The sequence below is a fragment of the Pollicipes pollicipes genome, unplaced genomic scaffold (genome assembly GCF_011947565.3).
Source record: "Pollicipes pollicipes isolate AB1234 unplaced genomic scaffold, Ppol_2.1 Scaffold_4740;HRSCAF=5597_pilon_pilon_pilon, whole genome shotgun sequence".
Taxonomy (NCBI): Eukaryota; Metazoa; Arthropoda; class Thecostraca; order Pollicipedomorpha; family Pollicipedidae; genus Pollicipes; species Pollicipes pollicipes.
Window position 1 is genome coordinate 31,456,540 of NW_023596545.1, and position 20,572 is coordinate 31,477,111.

General features: G+C 55.1%; 1 long non-coding RNA gene across 1 annotated transcript in view; it reads right to left on the reverse strand.

Moving 5' to 3' along the window:
- Positions 1-52: 52 nt before the first annotated feature.
- Positions 53-20,572, reverse strand: part of LOC119098461 (uncharacterized) — a 33,132-nt gene continuing 12,612 nt past the window's right edge. The window contains exons 2-3 of the long non-coding RNA XR_005094236.1: positions 13,330-13,433; positions 53-491 (exon numbers count right to left, since the gene is read on the reverse strand). This is a non-coding gene — a long non-coding RNA (uncharacterized LOC119098461). The remainder of the gene's footprint in view (positions 492-13,329; positions 13,434-20,572) is intronic.

Sequence of the window (20,572 nt, forward strand, 5' to 3'; positions counted from 1 at the left end):
ATCATTCTACTTGCGCGAGACGTAATCGTGCCACGTCACCCTCCCTCTCCCGACAGCTTCTTCGCCACTAATGTCCGGCTTTTGCGCACCTTTGAAGGATACGGAAACGGTGATGATATTAACAATAACAAAGGACGACAACATAGCACTAATACTGCAAATCCTTCAACACATCTGTCACATTCAAAAAGGAATTTCACTCACTGTTACTTTACCGTCCTTACAACATTTATGAGGTGAGAGTGGCGGAAGAAGCACGCACATTCCCGCGTTAACAGCTGACTGCTTCAGCACAAAACTGAGTGCCGTCCGACGCGCGCCGGGCCCTAACGCCACTGTTGAGCAGGAGGGCGCACCTCTGCCTATGTGGCGCCTGACCTCACCTGAGCTGGCGGTACGAATGACGTCACTGCGCACGTGACCACCGCCGGCCGGGCCGCCATTTCTGGATGGCGTCTGGTGGCTGGGGGGCGTCACTCCACGTTGCACATCTGCGGACGGCCAGAACGGGACGTCACGCGCGGTGACAGAGCACGGCCAGAACAGGTCGCTCACGGCAACACAGCGCGGTCGGTGACATGTCACGCACGGCGACAGAGCGCGTTCAGTGACATGTCACGCACGGCGACAGAGCGCGTTCAGTGACATGCCACACACGACATCACAGAGCACGGTTAACCGATCGATTCGAAGCATTCGCGAATTGAGTGCGTGACCACGACTTGACCTGCAAATCATCTAGAGCTGGTAACCTCAAACCACCATCCATTTCAAAGCCAAAATAAATTACAAATCACCTTAGCGCATAGTTATCCGAATTCCGAAATCAAAGGAGCCATCGCCTCAAAACCTTTACGACTTGACAGAGCGCCTAGGATTGCATCAGCTGGACTGAAACCGGTGACCTCAAGTCAACGTCTTGACTTTCAGAAACCCATATAAGCCCCTTTGGACGTTGTAGTCACGTTCGCGCTCGAGAGTAAGGCTGCCCAAAGATTAGCAAAGGTTTCGAGCTAGTTAACCGTTGCCAATCTACGGCGAAAGGTTGCGAGTTGATGGGAAATCGATTCACAAAGTTTGGAAGCCACCAACGAGGCGAGTTTCCAAGCTGGACGTTGTTGCGATACCAAAAGTGTCTTATGCGGTTTATGAACATGTAAGTAGTGGTATAAGGTCGTCAGTTTCGGATTGGCCTCAAAACTGTATATCTGACTTGGGGCGCTGTTACTTTAAAGAAAATTGGTCCAGCGGCCACTCAATTTTAAGTTGGGCGCGTGGATGACGAAAATGTTATGTTCTCCCCAGCTTTCATCCCAAAGCCATCAACCCACCGAGTTAATTTTGCAGGGATTCCAGTGGATGGTGGTCACGTAAGAAGTATGACGAATACGTCATACTAAATAATACGTACTGGCCTTTGCAATCTCCGCTTTAAGAAAACATTGGGACACATTGCTCCTCAACGCAAGAGCATGGGGGGGGGGCACAATGTATTTTGTCCTAATTTGTACATAGTTCGAGGAAACAAGTCCAAAATATGGTACACTGATGGCCAATGTCAAGTCATATGCCATGACCCTGACGCAGTTCATATTACCGACAGCATTTGGCTTATCGTGGAGTGTCACGAAGTGCACAATGCAACAGGCGCGTTCATTTTTCGTTGGTAGAGTTATTCGGTAGATATGGAATGCTTGCTTCAAGAGACAACAACGTCCCGGCTTGAATGACGGACGACCAGGGTATCCCAGGTTTAAAGGCTTTTAGTTTGTCCTGGCTGCTCTGCTGACCCCACATAGTCTGCCATTCCGTGGTCACGTAATTTCACTAGCGCATAGAAGTCGCTGCTGCGCACATCGAGGTCGGTGTCAGAATCGACCCTGTGCGTGTGAGTCGGTGTCAGAATAGACCCCGTTGCGTGTCAGACGGATTCGTGGTAAACTCTGCTGAAGCCGAATCAAATTTCGAGTCTTTCATCCAATTTCTCGTACCACGGCCATCATGAAAGCCTAACAGAACATCTCTTTTTAAAACAATGCAGTTCCGTATGACCGTGTTCCAGGTTCAAGCAAAATGACGTTAGTATATTACCTCACTGTATTACAGCAGTCATCAGTGTCCCTCAAATGTCACTTAATCAGCTGACACATCTGTAGAGAAGAACACAGGCGGAGGAGGAAGGGAAGGGAGTGGAGCCAACATGCAGCATCACAAATTCATAATGTTATGGATCCAACAGTAGCAATAACCTCATTCCTCGGAGAAAAGCCAGGATAATGAAGATATGGATGCATTGATATTTCAGAAAACCAATTCACTTCTGCTTTTCGTTTCGATAAAGGCATGTTGCCAAAATATCAACGCATCTATAGGTCCATCCTCCTGGTTTTTCTCCGAGGAATAAGGCTACTACTTCTGTCTTATCTAGGTGCATAATGTTCCTCGCAAATGCACTAGCAACTGAGTAATGTTTATGGATCCAGCCGAACGTTGATGTGAAACATAACCTGGTCTGGTAATGTACGCGAGCAGCATCCAAGCGAAGGACGGGCGCAATGTCGAACAGTTGACTACCGCAGATGATGTCGGATTGATGGCTACCCACACGTACTTGCTGGAGGGCTCGTGGGTAGCATACTGGAGTGCGATGCACCATAGTCAATAGACGTCACCATATCTGCATACACTATGGCATTCACACATCTGTCATTCAGGTCGTTTGCTGCCTACCGCTACCCCTGGATAGGGCATCATGCGGCAAGTAGGAGGTAAGGGTGGAGGCAAGAAGACAGACACAATAGTACTTGGTGACGAGGTAAGTATCGAGCGAGACAGACTGCTGTAGAATGGACGTGACATATGAGAACGGGTGGCCGTCACAAGCCATGGAGAGCGACGCGACGAGCCGTCCAATCGGGATATGAGAGCATCACTGGAGAGAACGACCCGCCCAGCCGAGATAAGCTCCACTGGCTCGCTGTCGCAGACGACGGCCGAAGATGGCGGCCAGGGCGTGGGGCGTGGGGGCGCTGGGGGCGCGGGGGCGGCCGTGGGAGCGCAGGGACGGATGGGGGGGGGGGGGGGCACAGTCGCGCTGCCAGCCAAAGAGCGCCCGGAGACCCGAGACCGCGGCCACAGGCGGCCAGCGCCAGCCAGCCGACACCGCGGTCACAGGCAAGCCTTGACAGCGTCTAGCCGGGCGTCGCCACATCCGTCCGTCGCCACGGCCAGTGAGGGCCGTCCGGCGGCGTATCTCCCTCTGAACAGTGGCGACCTTGCATCCGGAGATCAAACGTCCCCGACCCAGTCATATGTGGAGGAGCAGAAGGCCCAAAAACGCCACCACTCGGGACAAATTACCCAGCATTGGAACCAGCACCATAACCAATCTAAAAACTCCAGCGTCGAAAAGAGCTAGCCCGTAAACACAATGCCTTGATCCGCGTCTGAACCAAAGGCCGCCAATATGCAAACGTCCCAGACGCGGCCCGCAAAACCCCTCCCACTGCGCGCAGCTCGCCTCTTCGAGGTGGCGCTGCGCACACGGTGACGTTCCGAAGTCGCAAATTCGCAATCGTGGCCGCAAATCCTGCTAGCGTTCCCCGGAAACCACATCGCTGTTTGGGGCCGATGAGCTCGCGGCCTTCCCTCCAGCGCCAGCGCCAGGTCCTCACTGACGCAACGCTCCGTTTTGGTGCCACACCGCATCACCGATCAATTCCCGTCGGCGCTGTCTGCCCCCCTCCCCCCCCCCCCCCCCTCCACCGACACCGCCTGTCAGACTTCACCGCCGACGCCAGCGCCCGCCGGCCGATTTGAGAGCCCCAGATCGCGAGCCGTTATCGATGATCCAGGGGCTGGGAGATGCAGGGGGGAAGGGGGGGGGACGCAGACACTGAGTGAATGACTAACGGACGGTTTCGCATGACAGTAGTGACGGAGTGAGGGGAGGCGCCGGTAGTGTAGTGCGAGGTTCGATTCCCCGCGGCACCCGCCCTTCCTGTCAGGGTGAGAGGCAAGCCTCATATAGCCATATATAGCTATAGCCATGTATATACGCCATATAGCCTCAGCAGCTGAGTGCGTCACAAAGCCCCAATGACATGAGGATGGTGGCAGGCATCCTACGATACACCCGAGAAAAGCATAACCCAAAAGCCTTTTCAAACGTGTGGCCCGGTACGGTCCAATTCCGTGACTTGCTCCGTTTTTTTCTTCTCAGCCGGACGCACTTCCGGTTTATGAAAAGGACAAACAAGCTCTTCCCTTGACCCCTGTCAAAGGTTCGCCGTGCCCGAGCGACACTGGCGGAGCGCCGGGACTCGCGGAAGGCACCCGGGCCCGCGGCGGTCCGGCACAGGCGGCCCCCGGTCCGCCGGCAGCCGCGGCGTACCGGCACAGCCAGTCAGGAGCCGGGAATACGCTGCAGCCACTTCGCGGCGTCCACTGACGACGGGCCGAGCCACTTCCGTCCGTCCGGTCATGTCAGGCTGAACCTGCACTGTCCGGTCACAGGCGGTTTAGACCGGTCCGGCCCGACCACAGCACGCAGGCGCAGTGAGCTAGGACTGAAACCGAACTGGCCAATCCTCACCCAGGCGGAAGCTGTACCTGGCGCTTTGAGCCGAATAAAAAGTGACATAACATAAACGCGGCCACGCCTGGTATGGAAAATCGGGACATCCGGCTATCGCATTGTACGAGCCAGTCTGAAAGAGGCCAAAAAGTGGACCGATGACTCCAGATGTCTTGGGCCAGTGACGACGCACCAACTCAGCACCGGCTCTGAATCAGCCCGGGAAAACTGGCGCCACCACAGGCAGCAACCATCCTGTCGCACAAGGAAACGGTGCAGTGGTCGTCCTTTGTAATTCACGATAACCGGTTATTTTGAGTTGGTAATGTAAAAAGACGCCATCGATATGCTACGTAAAAATGACCATAGGCGCTGGCATTGCCTGCCCGATGCAGCCATCCAGCACCATTTCTTTGTCACAGAACACGAAGTCTCCAGAAGAGCAAAACGGGTCAGGGGAGCGTTCAAACCGCTTTGGAACGGACGTGATGTTTCGACTCGGGCGTGTTCGTTTACCGAATTCCACGAGTGGTCATTGATGAGACTGGAACCGCGATGTCACGCCGGATGAACAGGTCCTGCCGCACCAGAGCGGTTACGTCACGTCACGTGACGGACTAATGCATCACATAATCCATGTGTGGGTGCCAGCAACTCTAACTAGAGCTCCTCACCCGTCACGAAGGAGCGCTCCCACTGCCAACTAGCATGGGACGTACCTCTCCGTGCGTGCCAGCCGAACGCCGCCGTGCGTTCAACTCCTCAGAGGTCAGGGGTGGCCTGTGTGAGCTTCTCCGGAGGTGGGGGGGGGGGGGGGGGGGGAGCTCGTTAGTATCCTGATATGAAACTGGCTCATTCGCGGCAGAGAGGCCAGATGTGAGAAGGAGGTTAACTGGAGGTGGCCGCCGCGAAACTGGCCGCGGCGGGAATCGGACCCGGTCAGGCCGGACTTGGGGCCAAACCAGACCGACCTGACCTGACTAACCGGACCAGACCAGCCGCACGTGACCTGAGCACACGCCAGTGCCAGCGCGTTGAAACGCACCAGCGAAGTCGGGCAGGCAAAGCTGGGCATGTCGGAAAAACTGGAGCTGGCGACGGGTCCGGGGGCCGTGTTCGTCACGACCGCCATCAGCCGACGGCGCAGTCAACCATGGCCCGTCTATCTGGGAGACAACGTGCCCTGTGCTGGCCCCTCCCCAAAACCTGCCTCTGACGCCCTGACGCCCCTCCCCGCCCAGTGCTGGCCCCATCCCCGACACCCGCTTCTGACGCCCTGACCCCCCCCCCCCCCCCCAATGCCCAGTGCTGGCCCCTCCCGACACCTAGCTTTGACGACCCCTTCCCTCCAGTCACCCAGTTGTAGCCACCTCACCGATACCCCAAAAAGCAAAAAACACTCAAAGGCAGAAAGGTTTGATTCAGCGTCTGGTTAGAATCGGAGTGCTGCAAGGTCGGGGGTGGTACTACATAATGGTGGCCGATGGACAGAGTAAGCCCGTTCCATCCACAACTAGCCAGAGGATGCAATTTTGCAGTCCAGATAAGGCCGCACCCTTTCATTGGGAAGGTCCGTTCGCCCGGATCATGTGCCCGAAATGTCTCCTCTGCGCTGTGGGTCAGGTTTGTTGAAGTCATATTTCCTGGAGTTTCCTAAACATCACTCGATGCGGCGTGGCTAATACAATAGCCTTCGTGGAAACATCACATCCTGTTCATGAGTCATGTCTCACTCAGCCTGTCCTGCTAGTCATATCTTCGTACTCTGTAAAGAACAAAAAAATATGACGTGGCTTTCGATAGGGCGGACAATGGAATGTTTGCGGGATGAAGAAGCCTGCAAAAGTCTGCAGAAGCGTGAAGGAATGCGTGTGAGATACCGAGGCAACGCAAGGACGGGATCGACACGTCTCCATCGGAAGACGCATCAGTGTATCGCGTCCACTCTCGTATTCTAACCAGGGCCAAATCAGGCCACTGGACACGGAACGACTGATTTATGAGCTATCCAGAAACTTGTGCCCACAGGAAACGCACCACACGTCGATTCATAAATCAAGGTCCAACAGCCCAGTGATTTCCTATGCCGTCCATTCCTGATGCACCGCATTGTTCTGCGCCTTGGTCAGCGCAGAGAATAAAAAGACATTCGTGGCGTCATTTCCAAGAGCTGGCAGGAACTCAGCAGCAGCGCGGAATTCGGTGCGATAAGATGCCGGCGCTGCGCGCACGCTGTGGTGACGCTTATCACGCGGTGGTCCGCTCGCTGGGCTCTTGCGATTTGTTGCAACCACTGCTGCCCGCTGAGCGGCGGCAACATGGGTGCCGCCCGCAGCTGCCCGCTAAGCGGCGGCAACATGGGCGCTGCCCCCAGCTGCCCGCTGAGCGGCAGCAACATGGGTGCCGCCCGCAGCTGCCTGGTGAGCGGCGGCAACGTGGGCGCTGCCCCCAGCTGCCCGCTAAACGGCGGCAACATAGGCGCTGCCACCGGCCCCAGTTACCCATTGAGCGGCGGCAACATGGGCCCCGCCCGCCGAGCGGCAACATGGGCACAGCCCGCAGCTGCCCGCTGAGCAGCGGCAACATGGGAGCCGCTGCGGAGCTCAATCGATAGGCACCGCCTACTCCGCAGCTGTCTGCCCAGCCGCAGTTATATGCTGCTTACAGCTGCCGGCAGAGCAGTCACAGAATATCTCGAGAAGTCCGCTGCATTGGGCCCCATACACGCGCACCGAGACAGAGCACGACTGTCAGTCCATTGATGAGTAATAGGCCGGGAGGACGGCTGTCTGATCTGATGATCAACTCACGAGTAAGACGCCGGCCACGGCATGTGACAAATGCACAGGGGAGCGGTATGAGAGGTGAGATTTGTGGGCTGTCATTGATAGTGATCTGGTCAGGAGGATATGGGGAGGGGGAGAGAACGGGGATTCCCGAAAGCTTAATGTCTGTGGGACGTGTTCAAAATGGTGACAAGCTTTAATACGCAGTGACTTTTTCCATAATAAAGGGCGGAAAACGGAAACACACAAACGCTACAACGGTGGCGCACCCAAGACGGACATGAAAGCCCGACCTCTCTTAGCCCGCGGAAATCCTAACGCCGTCTCGTTCGATGAAGGCACCTATATTACAGGAAGCTGAAACACCATCTTTCAGCTTCCATCTTCCACCCATTTCCAGCTTTCATCCATCAAAGATGGACGCCACTAAACCCAAGCTGAGCAGCATTCCCAAGCCCCTGGGGGCGTTCGGCCGACAGATAGTCTCGCATGATTATTCGGAATGTTGGAAAATTCTCCAGAATTGCGTTTTGCAGTGTGAACACGGATAAATACTGCTCATAATTTTCTATGCCAAGTAAGAATCTCAGAGAAATTTCACGCCGTGGCCGAGACATTTTTTTCGCTATGCCTAGCTGTGGCCGTTGGCTAGGGTGCAGCTATGCACTGTGCATGTGAGATGCAACAAACGGGTAATTTCCGGATCCGCCGCACGCGAATGGAGAATATCCGTGGACATCCGTATACCCTACGTCCAAATACGAGGCGCCATACGTTCAGACAGGTGTCGCAGGCCAATCTTGAGAGGCTTCCCCAGTTCCTTCGTCTGCAGCTTAGACAAAGGGAGTCACACGCCTAGGTAAATAATTTATAGTGATGAGATGCCTTTAAGCTCGAGTTTTAAGGTTCTTTCAGTCTAGGTGAGGAGACGCATCCAGAGTTCAAACGCAGCGGTGTCCCTAGCCTTGGTAAAGAGACGTCCAAATGCACTCAGCAACGGGGCGCCCGGACAGAAGCAGAGGGGCGCCCAAAGTCCGCGAGAGAACCCAAGCCCAAGCCCAAGCGCCTCAAGTTATCCATGCCCTAGCAGGGCTAGACCCCTGAATCTATGACATGAGATGCTCACAAACCTACATGGATGGGTAACAAAGGCATGAGTAGACGTGTACGCTGCAATCCGAGCAGAGACACCGACGCGCGTAGGTAAAGCGCACCAAGAGGATATAGCGGCGTGCCCTGAGTCCAGATAGAGGGGTACTGAAAACCTAGGTAACTGGGCACCCCAAACCAAACAAGGCCTATCCTGGTCCATTGCTGGATGACAGGCTACCTTTCGGAACTTCTCCCAAGAACCCCTTCATGTAAGACACGATATAATTTCCCAATTTAACTTGGTCCACAGCAAACTGAAGCAGATTTCTAACTGCTAGCGTGATGGACTAGAGACGGCCTGCCTCATGCTAGTCCATCTCACGTGTCAGGTTCGTGTAGATATTGTCTCTTATCCAGCACCTCACACTCACCAACGCTTACTCAACACCACAATGTCCATGTGTACAACACAAAGCAGCCTTGCGTCTTCGAGTCTATAAGAGTATGAACATGCATAGTAACAAACGCTTGGCCTTGTATACTAGCTCCAATCCGAAACGAGTCACGATTGCGTGACACAGAAATTATGTGATTAATAGCCAACGGGAAGTGAGTGAGACAATGTACGATTGGCTGCTAAACCACTAATGATCGTCCTGCGATTCCGGAACTGTACAATGCAACAAACGGCTCCTGAGGCACCGCGGATTACTTTTAAAGGGAGCGTATCTAGTCAAGTAAGGATTTTTGACTGTGCACGTACAATGGTAGGGGATTTCGATTTACAAATTTTGGTGTCATTGGTTGCTACAAATTCGCCTCCACTGAAGAGATATTGCTGCAGCCCCAAATTCTCTTCCCTTTGTATGGAAGAACCAATTTATCGGGTAGACCACAAGCAATATTCACTAATTATTACCATCTATTACCATCTATTACCATCATACCACTAATCACCATCGGCATCATTGAGAAGGCATCACTGGCTCTAGCCAAAGGCTTTTCGAAGATGTCGCTTGTCAGCACTGACAGCAGCTTGCGAACGCGGCGACATCGGTGGCCATTATGCTGACTTTTTTGTTTGCATTCAGCTCAGGCCTGCGAGTGTACGGGTTTAGACGTGTGGTAAGGCTGGTCAGCTGATACGCACCAATTCTTGTCGGCCTACTATATGCTGAGATGAGGAACAAGGATTGCGTCGTGTCAATCGGCCGCACCAGGCTCTAGGGAAATGCGATTCTTCTACGTTGTTTACCAACCACAATAATGGCCACGTCTCTAGGGCGCAGTTACTCGCCACAGACAAGCCGGTGCATTCATCCTTTCCTGCCAGCTGATTGGTTTATCTTTTAGGATTGCATTTGTTCACGCACAGCTATCGATAGGATCGATAAAAATAAGTAAATCAAAACTGCTGCAGGACCCAAATGCACATTTAGCAACCAAAATTGACTATCGATAATTGCCAAACTCCCCTTAGGAGTGTATTGAGAAAACCAAGAACATTAGACACACTCCCTTTAAAAAGAGTGTCCCATCTTTGGGGCCTATTTGAAAAACATACGCCAGTGAAACCTAAAGACTAGTTAGCATAATAATACCACTGGGTAGTGCCAGTGCAGCACCGTCAAGACATACTAAGGATATAGATTTTAATCATTTTCGAGACCAAATTACGCCGCCAACGTTTTTCAATAGCATAGCGCTTCTTCCTTGTAGTCACGACCACCGTCGTCATGACAACCACCGTGCGCACCGCCCCTGGCGTGAATAAAAGAACGTTAGTGATTGGCCCAGCGGGCACCAGCCTGTTACTGAAAAGTTGGCTGTTTGAAATTTGAAACAGTGCGTTGCATCGATCATGTGATACTCTCATTCCCAAAGCCAAAGTGCGCATCGAAAACGCCATAGCGGAGAAATCAAAGACGTGCTAGATAACGACACGCTCAATTTGCGGGGTAAAAGCTTCGTGTTCGCATGTCTTTTTGTCTACACAGAGTGTTTCAAGCTTGCGTAACATTCATTGCACACAGATTTTTACACATTATCGTGTGTCAAACATTACAGAGCGCAAACGCAAAAAAATCAAGGCGAATGAAATGCATTACTTTCATATTGATGGGCAGAGAGACAAATAAGATTGCTCCGCAGGGTTGGCTGCTTCAAATAAAAATTCTGAGCTCCTCAGGACTTCCGAGAAAAATGGCATTGCTGATCAAATCTTACGCGCCTGGTGTCACTCTAAGTGACCACTACAGAAAAGACAAAATATCGAATCGACTTACTGATGACATGCATAGTTTAGGTTCCGCCGGAACAGAAGGCATTTGGTGAATCTGTTTGCCCCATGCCTGGGCTTGAAGGGGGGGGGGGGGGCGTTTAGTGGCTGCACATATTCACCGGGCGGCTGGCTGACAGAGCGGCGCGCCGCCCGACCGAGGGTGAGTCATTCAGCCGGCGGGCCCGGCGAATACAGCCGGTTAATTCTGTGTGACTAACGGAAGGCGGCTGGCAGAGGGGCACGAAGCACACTGTTTGATGATGATTTTATTGGATTTTCATGTTTGTTACACATACAGTAGCTACACATAGAATATTTGCCACCCTCCTGGGGAACCATGACCAGTTGCTGAAGGCATGTTGGGCATGCACAATGGAAACAAACCCTGAACACGGAAGCCCCGCTTCTGAGAGTTCAACATCATGCCAGACAGAGCGCCACAATTAAACTTCAAAGCTGTACCCGATGCCGATCCCTGAACACCGCTCGCCGATCGAAAACGAAATGACTGATGACTGTGACTGCTGACTGACTGATGACTAATGACTGGTGCGATGGCATCCCGACACGAGATGTATCGATTGTTCCTGAAGAGCGCCAAGCGTGCGAGTGATCATTGGTTTAGGTATCGAATGGATACATGCGAATAAATGGTACGACCGTCCGTAGTGCTACATACATACACAATAACTTCCAACGTATTGTAGAAATCCCTGAATAATACATTCATTCCAGTCCGCCAGTTATGGATTTTGCTGATGTGAACATCAGAACTCCTCTCAACTGTGCAAACCCCGGATTATTGATAACTCGTTGGTTCGACCAACTGTATCGGAAAATTGCATAGGCGTCTGTCAAAAATGAACGTAAGAAGAAATCCACCAGTAAAAATTAACTGGGACCGACTGGAAATATGTCAAACAACACCTATTCGGCAATACATGCAATTCGCGTCTGGTCATGTATGCAAGGACTGCACAGCAGGGGGGAGGGGGGGCAGAGGGGGCAGTTGCCCTTCCTTGCCAGGAAGGGGGATAAGAGCATGCTTTTGCACCCCCAATTTTCAGGAGGCCCCTTTTTGCCCAACTAAAGGCATAGTGCCCACACTCTACTAAAATGCAAATGAAGGAGCCCCCCCCCCCCTCATAAATGAACAAGAGATTAGGGAATCCGGCTCAGAAGACCCTTTGCTGCATCAAGAGACTCGCTATCTGGGTCCTGAAGTCACTTTTATGAGTAATACCGCCGATGAACTACATCAGGAGGCCTAATGTTATGAGTAATACCGCCGATGAACTGCATGGGGAGGCCTAACGTTATGTTAAGAAGACTCATTTGCTAGATCGGAAGGCCCCCGCTACAAACTAGGCAGCCGCTGTTCTGGGTTAGGAGGCACCCTCTATATTTAGGAGACATCATTTCGTGATCAACATATCTTGTTTTGGGATAGCGAAGCCCATTGGCTAGATTTGGCTTTCGTGGATCGTAAGCATGTTGCTCTAGATGGGAAGGCTCCTCCATCCAGTATGAGGCCATTTTCGGGAACAGGAGCCCCTGTTTTGAGAAATCAAGGCCCTTCGCTGGATGACTGAATGCCCACAATCTTTCTTTTTAACTTTCGGCATTTATTCACTTGGATATGATACATGCAACAGTATAATAAGGGATACATGCTCTCGGCGCCACTCCCTGCTGAAAACGATGCTGCACAGGAGGACATCCTGTGAGTGGGCCTCATTTCGTCCAGGAGGCCCCCTGAAAAATCCTGCCCCCCAACTCAGAACACGTGGCGCCGGCCGCGCATGTTGCGCTTATGTTTTATTCATGGCCAATACTAGGTCGAGGACGGGTTTGATTGGAGATTTGCCAAGCAGGGCAGAAGATGACCCCGTTATAATCAAAACTACTGTCATTAATCGGGTTACAACCAGTAACTTAAATCATGAATCACAATAATTTCACTATTAGAAGCGCCTGCGTCGTGCTTTACACAGAGGAACCCCTCGAACATTTAGCAGCGGAAGTAAAAAAGGCACGAATTCGCAATGTCGGCTAACTTTCCGATATTTTGGAAATTTACGTGTTCCCAGTCATGTTCTCATGACCACACCGAATGCCTGAGTAGTACAGTAGAGTTACCTCTTTGCATACGTAGGGATGAATTCCATGCAAATCGAACGTCGTCTGTGTTGCCGTTAGTGATAGTTGATGTAAAAGTGCATCTTGCGGCAATTTTTGTTATCATTTCAGCAAGATTCCTCGTCAGGCAAAAAATATGTCATAGGGTAGCAACACCGAAGTTGATGCCATATCTATATATATTACACCAGACACTGGAGAGCGATGGTTGCACATTGAGGTGCTGCCAGACCCCCCCCCCCCCCCACCCGACACCCAGACAGGCACTTTTAAATGGCGCCCAAAAAAGCACATGAAATCCCCTCAAAGTTCTGCAGTCCTCTTACAAAAATTATCGTTGCGCGCCGCAATACAAACACCATCCTAACAACGGCCTTCACCATGACAACCGCTTGCGGGCCCACTTTAAGCAGTCAGAGCACGCGGTGCGGTGCGGCCGATCGCCTGTGCCTTACTTTGAGAGTTGGTCTGACCCATGACACCGATGTCCTGAGCTTCAACTTTCAAATCCTTCGACAGGCAGCCACCCATGCCGGCTCGGTCACCGGACGCCCAGACTCTGAAAAGGACGCGACATCAGTTGGCAGAACAGGCCGACCTTTGCGGCAGCCGCACCCAGACCGGAGCGAACCGGCCACAAGAGGGTCGGGGGCACTGTCTCGTCAGTCCAAACCTGTGCGCCACCGACCCAGGGCGGTGAGCTGCGGCACTGCCACGAAGCGCCGAAGGTGCGAGCGCCGCCTTCCACCGCAAGACTCACTGGTGCTGACAAGCAGCAGCACCTGTCAGCAGCCCTCAGCTACAGACAGCTTGAGCAAACTCGGAGCACCCGTCACAGACGCGGCGAGCATTTTACGTCGCTGACTGCATCATGCATGCTCGCATTCTCCGTGCACTAAGCGGAACGTCCCAGTCTTGAATTCAGTTCTGTTTATCTAGCTAGCTGTTTTGTTTGCGCAGCTGTATTCTGATGCTTCAAGACGATCCAAATTCATAGCCCGTAACTGATGCAATATTAACATCAAACGTCCGGGCGTATGCGCGTTTGGGGTGACATGAATGTGTGGGGGGCTGTCATGAGCATATGTTGATCATATGCGACCACGCTATGCAGGCAAGTGGTGCCGCTCCATTCGTGTAATCAGCTGCTGCAAGCATGACGCGGTGCCGGAAGTCCTTCCGTGTAGCGCTGCTCTGGACCCCGGGCCGCCCGGGCGGAGGAAGGCCCTGGACCCCGAGCCGCCCAGACGGAGGAAAGCTCTGGAATCCGAGCCGACCAGACGGAGGAAAGCTCTGGAATCCGTGCCGCCCGGGCGGAGGAAGGCCCTGGATCCCGAGCCGCCCAGACGGAGGAAAGGTCTGGAATCCGAGCCGCCCGGACGGAGGAAGGCCCTGGATCCCGAGCCGCCCGGACGGAGGAAGGCCCTGGACCCCGAGTCGCCCAGACGGAGGAAAGCTCTGGAATCCGAGCCGCCCAGACGGAGGAAAGCTCTGGAATCCGAGCCGCCCGGGCGGAGGAAGGCCCTGGATCCCGAGCCGCCCAGACGGAGGAAAGGTCTGGAATCCCAGCCGCCCGGAGGGAGGAAAGCTCTGGAATCCGAGCCGCCGGAAGGAGGAAGGCCCTAGAACCCGAGCCGCCCGGACGGAGGAAGATCCTGGAACCCAAGCCGCCCGGACGGTGGAAGGCCCTGGACCCCGAGCCGCCCGGACTGGAGGAAAGCTTTGGAATCCCAGCCGCCCGGAAGGGAGGAAAGCTCTGGAATCCGAGCCGCCGGAAGGAGGAAGGCCCTTGAACCCGAGCCGCCCGGACGGAGGAAGATCCTGGAATCCAAGCGGCCCGGACGGTGGAAGGCCCTGGATCCCGAGCCGCCCGAACGGGAGGAAGCGTCCCCCGCCTCCAGACGACGGGACTCCGCGTAAGACAGTCGGCCCGGCCCCGGGTGACACAGACCATGGCGGGGTGCTACGCTCCGCCTCCGGTATCAGTCAGCACCCCACTGGGCCTCCAGTCTCCCCCCCCCCTTCCCCCCCCCTTTCGCCATTGGCCCAACTATCAACGTTTCGAGAAAAACATGTGAAAACGGTGTGAAACTTTTTTTGCTTACTTCGATGTTATGCGTAACCATTTTACCCGGCCCATAACCCATTTGGCGATCGTTTACCGAAACCATACCAATGGCAAGCAGAAGATGCCTAACGAGCATGACGACCAGTTTTGAAACGTAATGGATTAGATGAGTTGGTCAAAGTCCTCGAGAAACATGATCATGACATCGACGACCGCACTGCCAACCAACCCACATACATGTGCATACATACGCACCACCAAAGTCCGCATCAGAAACGCTCTGACTGCAATGCGGAGATCAAGCCCGGAGCAAGGAACGCCGGTGCAGTGCGAGACGATTAGTGCTGCTGGCTCATGCGTTTGATCGTGGTCCAAATCACTGTCGACTCAGAACGATAGAGCGATGCCATGACGCCGTGAAATATGGTCTGATCCAGGAAGTCCAATAGGCACGCTGGCAATCGTCCACGTTAAGTCACTGCAGTGGCATTGGCTTTCGTCGATGTTAAGTCATTAAGTCATCGCCATCGGGCCTCGCGGCCGGGCCGCGGTCCTGCCATCGGGCGTCAGGACCGAACCGCGGCCCCGCCATCGGGCCTCAGGACTGAGCCGCGGCCGCGCCATCGGCTGTAGTCCCGCCCTCACGTCGGACAAGAGAGCGATGAAAACGGCACGTAACAAGCAGAAGCTGAAGTTCTTCGTCAGCGCAGGGGCCAACACAGTTGAAGAGGTCCAATGCAGGCTGGCAGATGGGAAAGAAGGCACGGAAGTAGCGAATTACCTCATGAATATAGTACATATACTATTGTGTGAAACACGTGCATATCTCCTGCCGATGCATATGTTCATGCCCATATCCATATATAGGCATGAGCATATATATGGATAACGTACCGTAAAGCAGAGCAATGTTTGATTGGTCGGTCCCATTGGCCCGTACGCTGGGCCTCTATACGTTGAACATGAGGCCAACTGCAAAACAATGGCAACCGAAATACACCCGCATTGCGCAGCCAGGAACACATTGCGTAATGGTTTCATTGATACCCTGCATTTGCCTCCGTGGGCAAATGCCCCCCCCCCCCCCCGAAAAAAATCCGCACACAAAATAACCGTAAAACAACGGTTAGGCCCTGAGATTGGTAAAATGCTTTACCCGCCCATCTGGTTACCGAACAATCTATAACAGCCTTCCCAACTCCACCACCAACCAATCCCACTAGCTGTTTATTTTGCAACGCAATGCATTCAATAATCCCATCCAATACCGGACCTGTCCACTCGACCAGCTTTATCCACTTTGCCAGCCCATCCACCCTGTCGGCACATCTGCAGCAGGTATCCACTGTGAAAACGACGAGGCCAAATATCCAACCGGCCTATCAACTCCACCGCTCCCTAAGACGACATCGTGCTGCCCTCCGAAATTCCTTCGGACGTTTTTCGTAATCACCTGTACAAAACGGTGTGAAAGCCGAAAAGTCGCTCAACAGAACACACCAGTATTGCCTCTGGAAACTCAGACATCAGCTTGCCACATCGCTGCGCTTTCGGACCGCGGCGGCCACGGGCAGGACTGTCGGGCAAACTCTCCGACTGCGGCGGCCGCGCGGCGGAACTCATCGAGCACTGTCCGACTGCGGCAGCCGCGCGGCTGCGGAACTATCGAGCACGCTCTCCGACTGCAGCGGGCCGCGCGGCGGAACTCTCTCTTCGGGGCAAAGCTCTCCACTGCGGCGGCCACGCTGCATGTACATCGGGCAAACTCTCCGACGCAGCGGCCGCGCGGCAGAAATATCGGCAAACTCTCCAACTGCGGCGGCCGCTCGGCGGAACTCTCGAGCACTCCTCCGACTTCAGTCGGCAGCCGTCTGAACTCCTCGGGCAAACTCTCCGACTGCGGCGGCCGCGCGGCCGTAACTCTCGAGCACTCTCCGACTGCAGCGGCCGCGCGGCAAACTCCTCAGTTGAAACTCTCCAACTGCGGCGGACGCGCGGCCGGAACTCTCGAGCACATCTCCAACTGCAAGCGGCCGCGCGGCGGAACTCTCGAGGCAAACTCTCCGACTGCGGCGGCCGGGAGGCGGCGGAACTCTCGAGCAAACTGTCCGACTGCGGCAGCCGCGCGGCGGAACTCTCGAGCACTCTCCGACTGCAGCGGCCGCGCGGCGGAACTCTCGGGCAAACTCTCCGACTGCGGCGGCCGCGCGGCGGAACTCTCGAGCAAACTGTCCGACTGCGGCAGCCGCGCGGCGGAACTCTCGAGCACTCTCCGACTGCAGCGGCCGCGCGGCGGAACTCTCGGGCAAACTCTCCAACTGCGGCGGCCACGCGGCAGGGCCATCGGGCAAACTCTCCGACTGCAGCGGCCGCGCGGCAGAACTCTCGGGCAAACTCTCCAACTGCGGCGGCCGCGCGGCAGAACTCTCGGACAAACCGTTCGCCAATGGTGGTCAACGAAAGCTCGTTGGCATGCCTACGTCAGAGAACGAGGAGCATCAGCAGCGTTTGAAACGGAAGTTTTTTTTTAGTGCTGCGCACGCTATGGAACTGGCGGGCGATTTCCCAAGATAGAGAACCGGACAAAAAAATTTATCCCCTAACAGGATATTCTTACCGCGGTACAGCGTGAGGCATGACCACTCTTCAGGCAAATATCACTGGTTTCACACCATTTTCTGTTAATGCTCTTGATCTATATTGAGGCCCTGCGCGAAGGTACGACATGTGTACATATTTCAAATACCATGACAACAATTAAGTCGTGTCTGAAACGTTTACCAATTTCTAGCCACCGACATATCAATTGGTCCATCCATGCGCTGTTCTTTTTTTACAAATAGCAATGCAAAAACTACCTAGTAGCCAATGGCCACCATCGCAAGCGGTGGCCACGCGCGTCACTCCCACCCATCCCCGTAATAATGGCGTCCGGCCGGCGACATGACTCAGACGGTCGCCGGCGCATATCTTTCGCAGCGCGCCTGCGTCCGTGCGGCGAGCTTTATGACGTCAGAGGGCCAGGGACGGGAGCGGCGGGCGGCGGTGGCTCGGGCTGGGCCGGCAATGCACGGGGCCGTGGCCGGGTAGCCTGTGCGGGTTCGGCCAGGGCTCGTCGGCCGGCGGGTCATGCGTCAGCCGGCCAGTGATCGGGGGCACCGGACGGAAAGCGTTCGGAGACTCCGCGGACCGTCCGGAGTCGAGGCATGACGCGGTCCAGGTTGGCGCGTACTGGTACCGCGCCTATCTCGGCTGCGAGCTAGCGCGGGCTGGCACCGCTCGTGACTCAGCTCGAGAAGGGCTAAATAAAAACGGGCTGAACTTTTATTTCTGGATACGGTTTACCGATGAAGAAGTGCGGCCCATTTTGATATACCCTGGTCTTCAACCCGCGCGGCCTCTTAACATCTATGCTAAACTTCGACAAATTCCGGTATTGCCACTGACTGCTCTCAGTTTAGAAAAAAACCATAAACATCGTACAATGATTTAGAGCCTGCTTTGTCAAGTTCATTGACTTCTATTTTCCATTTCATTGGCGTGCACGTGCGCGTGCGCACACGCACACGCACACGCACACGCACGTGTGTGCACACGCACGCCCCGCGCGTGTGCGCGCACCTGCACCGCTGGCTGCGCCGCTGCCAGCTGGTCGGGGAGACGTTCACACATTTACCAGAGGACGGCACACCCAGCGGGGTCAGCTGACAGCGGCAGCAGTAACAGCTGGTGCTGAGAGGCTACCTCCGACCCGGCGAGCCGAGGGCGAGCCGGTCGGTATGCGTGTGTGTGTGTGGTGGGGAAGGGAGTAACCGACGTTGTATGCCACCAAGCCGCGGTCAACGGAAACAGCACGACAGAGAAAGGCACCCTGTGATGTTTTGGGCGGTGCATCACCTCCTTTGTGCCATGTGCAAAGAAGAGGTAAGTTCAGGAGAGAGCGTTGAGTATGGAACACGTGTTCCAGACTAATACTATTACAGCTGGAATTCGAGTAAGCTTCTCGCCAGTGATGAAAACGTCAGCAACGCTTCAGCACAAATGCCTTCCTTCTTCGGGCATGCCATTTTAGGCAGCACTGGCTGGAACACTGATCTTTGCAACACCTGCAGCCTCTGAGAAGGTATGAAGCGAGGAGAATCCTCTCACAGCCTCTCGCTCCGACTGCTCCGGCATTCCTGGGACCACTGTGGCTGCGACCCGATGCGTCGGCTGCTGCCAGCCTGCCCCGGCACTGACGGCCGTCGGCAGCTGTCGCTCGCGACGGCGCCGGGCGGGCAGCCGGGGTGGAGCGCGAGCGGCAGCCGCCTCCACAGGCCGGCAGCTCGGCGGGGGAGGCCAGGCGGACGCACGGAGACAAAGGCGCCGGGCGGCCGGCGCACGTGGCGCCCGGCGCGGCGCCACGGCAGCGGCCAGCCCTGGTGCGCGGCGCGTGGCGCCGGCCGAGGCCCGCCGACTGGTGCGGCAGGCCGGAGGGGAGCTGCGCGAGCCGCCCGGACAGCGCCGGCCGCCAGCTGCGGCACGGTCGGCGCCATGTCCGATGCTGAGATGACGAGGCGGGAGAAGTGCATGGAAAGCGAAGTGGATGGACCCTGGATGGGACACAAGCAGGGAGGGTCGGTAGGTTTGCTCTACCCTCTTGACCCTTTCCACGTATCTACTTGTCTCCTACCCATCCGCGTAGCTTTAAGCATGTTTCACCTTCCTCTTCCTCCCATGCATTTTCATTCCTCAATCTTTTCCATCAATTGCCCCCCTTCATCAGCTCACTTTTCCCCTCTCCTCCCCACCTTCCTTACCTCTCTTCAGAGGTGACGGATCTTCTGAAGACGGAGGGGGGGAGGGGACGAATTCACTTGTTTACCCCGTTTATACACGCGTGTCTCCACAGAGTTCAAGAAATCCCTGCCGAAATGGAGGAGCCCATCCTTCGTCCCTTCCCCACTCTCACCAAAGGTCAATGCCTTTCCGCCCTCCGTCTTCCCCGCCCCTCCGTCCCATCTCGCCCCGACCCTCCCCCCTCATCTCGCCCCTCTCGCCCACCTCGTGCCAAGCTTACCCCTCTCTCTCACCTCGCCAGTGACCTCGTAGCTCCCTCCCGTCTCGTCCCTGACCTCGCGTCTCTCGGCCACCTCGCCCCTGCCCCCGGGCCTCCCCGTCCAGTGGCGGGGCGGCGGGGTAGCGGGACAGCGGCCTCCGGACGTGCCTCCCGCTGTCGGCAGGTTTCGCCAGCGTCCGGCCAGGCCACCACCCCAGCCACCGGCACCGGCAACGGGCGGCGCCATTATCGCCGCCCCGAACCGCGCGCGCCGACGCTCGCCGCCACTCTCACCGATTTCCACGGCATATGGCCTATTGAATAATGCCAGTTTTATCGGCGCGGTTGAGAGCGAAAACGTGAGGACATACATGTGCACGCGGTTGGGTGAGTGCGGTCTGGGGAGAAAATGGAGATGTGGGGAGAGCGCAGGAGCGACGGCCGGGGAGAAAAGCGGAACAGGGAAAGGTGGGATGGTTCAAGCTTTGCATGGCTACAGCTGGTCCAGATGCTGCACGGTTAGAGCTTCCCACGGCCTGACGGTATCTGTCCGCTCGTGTCCACTTCTTACTTCTTACGACTGGTGCCAGCT